The following is an 8,422-nucleotide window of genomic DNA, read 5'->3' on the forward strand; positions in this document are numbered from 1 at the left end:
ACAGAGAATGAAAAGAAGGGGAGGTTGGTGATGAGGGAATTCATGGTGTTCAGAGGAAAAGCATTCATCATGGAATAAGCATAAGGAGCAGTTATGCAGTAAGCGTTCACGATGATTCTGGAAGCACAGAGACTTACCTGCTGTTACGGTGGCTGCTATCGTTCGCTGCGTAGACGGTGGCCTCTTTTCGCCGGTGACTGTGCCAATGCTAACTCTGGATGACGATTCAGAGGATGGTTTTTTCGTGTGCCCCTTTTTTCTCCCTGGTCCAACCAAAATCCTCCTCCTAAAATCTTGGAAAATATTCTTTTTTAACCACCTTGTCCCCCCCTGCTGAGACACGCCTCCCACGTACCCCTTTTCCACGTTTTTTTCTTTTTCTATATTTTTTTTTACTTTTTATTTTATTTATTATTTATTTTCAGTTTTAATTTCATTTTTTAATTTTTTAATTATTAACTCTATTAAAACAAAATTGAAGATAAGAAAAGTAGAAATTGAATTAAAGCAAAAATCTAAATAAATAAAAATAGAATAAAACAAAAAAGGTAAAATAAAATAAAAAAAAAAAAAAAATAAAAAAAAACCAATAAAAACACTTCTTTTTTCAACCCGGACAAAATTGAGTGTTGACAGCTGCCCCTCTTTACTTAGATATTACTAAATAATATGAAAATTTAATCTTTTCTTATTATTTAAGTAAAGCTAAGTAAAGATAAAGACACTAATTTTGTCCGGGTTTCAATCATGAAAGAAAACAAACAAAATGGTTCAAGTCCCGATGCCAAACGACCAATGTTAAGTAAAGTATCAGTAACAAAAAACTGAAACCTGGATTTGACCATTGCCTCGCAGAGGGCCAAACTCGCAGAACATAAATTTAAATCCGACCATTGCCATGCAGAGGGTCAATAACAGAAAATTAAAACCTGGATTTGACCATTGCCTCGCAGAGGGCCAAACTCACAGAACGGAAATCTAAATCCGACCATTGCCATGCAGAGGGTCGATAACAGAAAATTAAAACCTGGATTTGACCATTGCCTCGCAGAGGGCCAAACTCACAGAACAGAAATTTAAATCTGACCATTGCCATGCAGAGGGTCGATAACAGAAAATTAAAACCTGGATTTGACCATTGCCTCGCAGAGGGCCAAACTCACAGAACAGAAATTTAAATCCGACCATTGCCATGCAGAGGGTCGATAACAGAAAATTAAAACCTGGATTTGACCATTGCCACGCAGAGGGTCAAACTCACAGAACGGAAATTTGAATCCGACCATTGCCATGCAGAGGGTCGATAACAGACAACTAAAACCTGGATTTGACCATTGCCACGCAGAGGGTCAAACTCACAGAACGGAAATTTGAATCCGACCATTGCCATGCAGAGGGCCGATAACAGAGGAGAAAAACTTGAATTCGACCGTTGCCACGCAGAGGGTCAACAATACAGAGCAACGAGCTGAAATTGACCATTGCCGAGCAGATGGCCAGTAATACAACAACGAGATGGGATTAGACCATTGCTTAGCAGAGGGCCATAAAGCGAAAACTGGATTCGACCAATGCCTTGCAGAGGGCCAATATTGTAGGAGAAAAACTTGAATTCGACCATTGCCACGCAGAGGGTCAACAATACAGAGCAACGAGCTGAAATTGACCATTGCCGAGCAGATGGCCAGTAATACAACAACGAGATGGGATTAGACCATTGCTTAGCAGAGGGCCATAAAGCGAAAACTGGATTCGACCAATGCCTTGCAGAGGGCCAATATCGTAGGAGAAAAACTTGAATTCGACCATTGCGAAGCAGAGGGTCGGTATCGCAGAAGAAAACTTGGATTTGAAACTTTCTGAAACGTTGGTAAACACTTAGCAAAACATTGAATAAACTTAAAAGCAAATGTTGTATTAACTTTTTCACAACTTCTCTTGTGCCTAAAGGATTTTTTCAAACAAAATACCTTGCTTATTATGAAATGTATGATGTAATGTCATGAGGGTGCATGAATGAATAAACACATGAAACCTTTGCTTTTTTTTTTTTTTTTTTTTTTTTTTTTTTTTTTTTTAATTAGACTGCCTATGTTTGAAACTCATTGTCAACATTGTCATCAAACCTAATGTACGTTCAAAACGTAATCATAAAATGTCAGGAGACAGTGAGCCCTCTAATGAGAAAGAGAAGGGTGTAATCATGAGTTCAAGTTCTCTTTATCGCTTCCTGCAATCCAATTTGGCCTGAACCCGAGAAGGTGAGGAAAAATAGGGACGAGAAGTAGATAGCTGAATGATTGTATGTGGAGCTAACATTTGTGTTCTCCTCATCTGGGGAGATATGGTTAACATAGAAACATGTAGGGCCCACAAGACTGCCCCAATTTTGTTGTGCACAAAAAGTACGATTTGGGGAGGTGAAAAGGTTTGGGTAGGAAGGATTGCCCCAGTTGAGGATTCCTTCTTGACATGACGATTGACGGGGAGACTTTACATTGTATTTTCACTTTTCATTTTCAATGTCCTTTCTTTTCTTCTAGTGATGTTATCAGTCACCACATCATTCCTTCCCAGAGTTAAGTTCGTAAGAAAGACCAGGACGAACAATCTTCAGTCGGTGTGGACTTTAATCGGCTTGTAACGTGGCTAAAAGGCAAACGGGTTACGAAAGAAATGGATAATGAAGGCCCAAATAAGTGTTTGACGGTTAAAGTTTTTTAAACAAGAATCATTTGCAAGGTGCCCAGTCAACTGTCTTTAGAGATTTGAACTTCAGGCATCCTTTATTGTTGTTTTTTTTTTTTCTTTCTTTCCTTGTGGATCATTCTTTTTGTTGCCCATGCTGTGGTCCCTTATGATACTTTCCTTTTCCTTTTTGTTTGTTTTGTTTTGTTTTTTTTTTTTTTTTTTTTTTTTTTTTTTTTTTTTTTTTTAGAGATTCCCTCCTCAACTTTGGATGCTTATGATGTATGTTTTTGAGTTGACGTCGATATGCTAATGATTCTTGTCTAGGGTAATGAAAAATGATTACGACTTACGGCTCAAAGTGGGTGCAATTGATTAAACCTCTTTTATCATTTGGATAAAGAAAACAGCCACACGTCATCCTGAAGTTTGCTTGACTTGCTTTCCACAACCTTAACCATGAGACGAAATTCTGTAGCAGTTGACACATCGACTTCATTTTTTCAAAATTTTTTTTTTATTTTTTTTTTTATTTTTATTTTTATTTTTATTTTTATTTTTTTTTTATTTTTGCTCCCCGATCACGGATCATTGAGCATGGGCACAATGATGACAACTGCCCCAGTGTTATATCCACGACAATCTTTTGTTTTGAAGGGAAATGAAAAGGTTAGGGGTTCACGCCATAAGAAAGCGGATGCTTTAATGAGAAATGAACATAGGTTACCCCCGAAACTCTGAATTAGGAGAAGACTCTGCATCTTTGCCATTTCCAGTTATTGTTTTTTTTTTTTTTTTTTTTTTTTTTTTTTTTTTTTTTTTTTTTGAACGTACTATGCCCTAGACAACCTAATTGACAATGAATTCAACATGTGCATTTTTATTCTCTCCTTTTTTAGTCTTTCACGACATCCCTCAGGAACGAGCTGGTGCCAACCGAATATACCCGTGATGCTTTTACTCATGTGTGCTTAATTATCATTACCTTTATTTTCCTTTATTTACCTAAAAGCTCAGCGCGACATGCAATATTTCAAGAAGCGTGCAAACAAAAATTATGAATGAAACCATGCAGTATTTATTGAATGAAATAACGCAGAGTACAACAAACTTTAAAGATCATGTCAATATCCCTTAATATTGATCCCCTATCACGGAATCATCATGTGTAAAACTTTTTTACTGCACCCGAATTAACCGGTAATGGTAACTCCTCTCCATCCTTCCTTGTGAGAATTAGTGCCCCACCAGAAAATGCCTTCTTCACTACGAATGGCCCTTCATAATTCGGGGTCCATTTGCCTCTATGATCCTTTTGTATAGGCAAGATCATCTTCAACACCAGCTCGCCTTCGTGGAATTCTCTGGGATGCTCCCTTTTGTCAAATGCATTTTTCATTCTTCTTAGTTCTTCGCTTGACTGGAAGGTATTCCGGTTTAAGTGGGAGTTTGTGTTGCACAATATCGGTATCCAAACTTGGCATGTCATTGTAAGACCAAGCAAACACATTCTTAAACTCCTTCAATAGGGCTTGCAACCCTTTCCTCACTTCCTTTTTCATGCCAGTACCGATTTTTACTTCCTTTCTCTTCTTCCTCTCCCCAGTTGAGTACTTCAACCTCTTCCAAATGGGGTTTTATCTCTTTAGACTCTTGTTCCACTAATCTCAAGAGCTCTGGAGAGGGTTCCGGATTATCTTCATAATCATCTTCCGTATTATCGATAGGGTGTTCAAAATTAGGAATATCGACATTGTTATTTTCAAAACTTTCATTGTCACGTCTGCATTATTTAAATTTATGAAAAAAAAGGAATAAATAAAAAAAGGAAAAAAGATGACTAATGCGGAATGATGATAAAAACAAACACGATTCGATTATCACGCTGAGCACAAAACTAAACGTCAATCCGTAGGTCATGAATCCTAAAGCCCCGGGTGAAGCTATAGGATTAATTAAAACTATTACATTTTATTCAAATTAAGCATCACGGGTAAACTCAGAGTTCCAATTGTTGAGTGGTGCATCTGGGGAGCCGGCCCGCACGAAACTTGAGCATTCAAAGCTATCTTCATCCTCCACGGCTATTATATGGCCCACGTTGATCCAACCAGCACTACGAAATTTCTCCCTGATGTCACGAATACGAATCTTTTCCACCCTGGGCTCACGCCTTTCTACACGAGCTAGACCGCGCTCTCTCCTTTCTTCCATCAGCCTTCTCATTTTGTAAGGAAAGGGAGACAGCGCCCGGATGATGACAGACGACTTTTCTTCAGCCTCTGGCGCAAGGGTGGTTCTAGTGAAATAGATCACCAACGGCTCAGGCAGAGTTACGTCGGATTCTCCACCAATCTGTGTAAACACTTCCCCCTCCTTATACCTTGTGCCATACATTGTGCCATACATTGATGGATATGTGTTGTTATATGTAAAAGTTCATTAAAGTTTACTTAATTAGTTAACTAACTATTTGTGATTCGTGATAGGTCGCACAGGCAGCTGATGGTCGTCATTCCAAAACAATGTAAAATTATATGGTTTTGTTCGCTACACAGGAAGATGAAAACTAACTTGAGAACCATGCTTCAAGGGTAAGTGTTTCTCCAAAAATGACTTTGAATTTGATGTTCACCTTAAACTTTTATGATAAATATAGTTATATTAATTTTACTGTGTTTTCAATCTAAATAGAGTTATTGGTAAATCCCGAGGTCAACTAGTTCAAATTTTGTATCCAAAGGTTGTAAGTCATTTATACTTCTAATTCATTTTCTATGTTATTGAATGATCTAAATTCTTGACTATTTAGTTTGTCATTTTAGTGTAACAAGCAGCTAGATTCATGGGAATGTGGCTTCTATGTCATGTGTTGGATTAAGACCATCATTCGAGCTGTCATTACAGATGACTGGAATGAGGAAATGATGCATACCTTGAATACATTACAAATCACATTCATCTTTAAACATATATGAAACCATAATGAATCTTTCTTCATTTTGCAGCGCTTCAAGAGTACATCTCCTATACCAGAGGACACAATTAAGCAGATAAGGCAGGAGTGGACAACTTATCTTCTGCAAAGATGGAGCTAGGAACACTTATATTTCTTGTTGAACATTACTTTGGTTTAACTTAAGTTTATATTTTGATAGTTTTGGTATTGGATTGTTTTTTACATTAAGTAGAACTTTCTTTATATGAAACACACACACACACACACACACACACACACACACACACACACACACACACACATATATATATATATATATATATATATATATATATATATATATATATATATATTGTCTTGGGACAATTTTCTGTTTTTCAGGTGTGGTTTTATTGCAACAATAAATTAATTTTTTTAAAAAAAAACACCCAGTAAACGTCGGTTAATGTCATGTCCGACGTCTATTGACGTTTGTCAATGCACAAACATACGTCCAATGAGTTACAGTGAACAAAACGTTTCAGGGCATATAGACGTCGGGTATACCCTGTCCGACATCTATATAGACGTCTGGTATACCTTTTTCGACCTCTGATTAACGTCACCCACAAAGACGTCGGATATGTATCCGACGTTAAAAGGCCAAAATAACATACATCTAAAGCTTTTTCTGCACTACTGTGCCTAGTTTAATAGGATATTCTGATGTAGACTATGGGGACTGTAAAATTGATAGGAAAAGTACTAGTGGTACATGTCATTTTTTGGGTTGTTCTTCGGTGTCTTGGCACTCAAAGAAACAGGCGTGTATAGCTCTATCTACCACAGAAGTAGAATATATTGTTGCAGGAAACTGTTGTGCCCAAATCTTATGGATGAATCAATAACTGGAAGATTTTGATATCTTCCTTGATCACATTCCTTTAAAATGTGGCAATACTAGTGCCATAAACCTAACCAAGAATCCTATAATGCATTATAGAACCAAACATATAGAGATAAGACACCACTTCTTAAGAGACCATATTCAAAAGGGTGATTGCACAATAGAATATATTGATACATTGCATCAATTAGCTGACATTTTCACCAAGGCATTACCTAAGGATAGGTTCTATGATCTTAGAAGAGAGTTGGGAGTAATAGATATGTCTTAAAATCAAAATGCATGACGTTTTTAAGTTTTTCGTAAATCCAGCGTATTTAATCGATTATCATATGGCTATAATCGATTATTTTGAGCTTTTAGAAAACTCATGTTGATTCGCAAATAATCGATTATTATCATCCACTATCAACAGTGCATTGTTCACAGAATAATCGATAATCATTAGTAATAATTGATTATCACGCGACGCAGATTAAAAACTAGAGTCGTTACAACGTTCAAAAACGGCTATAAACGACGATAAACGGCTAATTCTTGGATTTCCTCTATAAATATTCATTCATAATCGATTAACAACCACTTTTTGCACCCAAACTTGGCCAAACTCAAAATTCTTCCAAGATTTCACTCCTTTTTTCTCATACCTTCTCCTCATACCTTTCTTGCTTGAAATGGCTGACTCAAGGAGATCTCGTAGAAGGACTGGTGGTGCTTCTTCATCTCATTCTAGAGCTGCTCATCCTACTTCCATTGAAGGATAGATCTCCAACCCGGAGAAACAAGCGGAATTTGCCCATTTTTGGTAAGAACGTCGCATACTAGGGGTCAAATAGATCAGGTTGGAATTCTACAGATACTATGGCTTTCGATTCCCTGATTTTTGAATTCAAAGTATCACTTGAGAGAGGACTCCAAGATAAGTGTCGAGGAAGGACCGCCACTTGATTTGCTCAAGATAAGGTCTGCCAAAATGAACTGAGAGACAGAAAACTATCTCTAAGAGGAATGAAAGATTGCAAGTTTCAAGCAATGTGGGACTTGGAAGGCTCCAAGAGTTGGCCAGCAGCTACAATAGCGCCCCTAGGTGCTTGGAGTCCCACATTGCCTAATTCTCTCATTCCAAAAGGGTTTATAAGCCACCTAGCTCTCCTAAAGTTCAAAAAATGAAAGCTAGCTATGCTTCCTTGCTTTACAAGCTAAGACGCCTACTTACTCTTCTTTTCTTTTAAGACTAAGCCATGGGAAGTCCCATATTGCTTGTGCTAAAAGGAAAAGAAGGGTTTATAAGCGTTTATTCAACTAGAACTAACGAAAAGAAAACAAAGAGGCAAATACAAGCCTATCAAACCTATTCTACTCTTTTTGTGCTTTTGTCACTTTGAAACTCTTCATTGTTGCCCCATTTATGATCATATCATGAGTTTTTCTCATCAAGTGCGATTTGATCAGATTATTGAAATGCAACAAACTCATCAAGATTATGTCTATGAAAGGCTTGAAGATTTTGATACTCGCTTAGGCAACATTGAGGAACGTCTTAATCTTCAACCTCCAGAACGTTCCCCAAGTCCTACCTTTTAAAATTTAGATTTGTCTTAGTTGCTTTTAAATTGTTGTCTTTTATATTTTGAGTGAACTGTAGTTTCCTTTGCATCAATGAATAAAACTTCTTCATTTTCCTTCATTGCATGATTTGCCTTATCGAGGGGGAGAACTTTAAGACCTTAGGAAAATGTGGTAATTAGGGAATAAGATGGTTATGAGACTTGGACATTATTATTGGTATTTTTTGTTGGATTATTTGATGTTTTGATGAATAAGAGAGTTGAAGGTGAACTTAATGGTTTTGTGCTAGATTTCCCTGTTTTCAACAAGAATTGAGATGA

This window comes from Vigna umbellata, chromosome 9, assembly GCF_029865625.1.
Source record: "Vigna umbellata cultivar VRB3 chromosome 9, Vumbellata_1.0, whole genome shotgun sequence".
Classification (NCBI taxonomy): Eukaryota; Viridiplantae; Streptophyta; class Magnoliopsida; order Fabales; family Fabaceae; genus Vigna; species Vigna umbellata.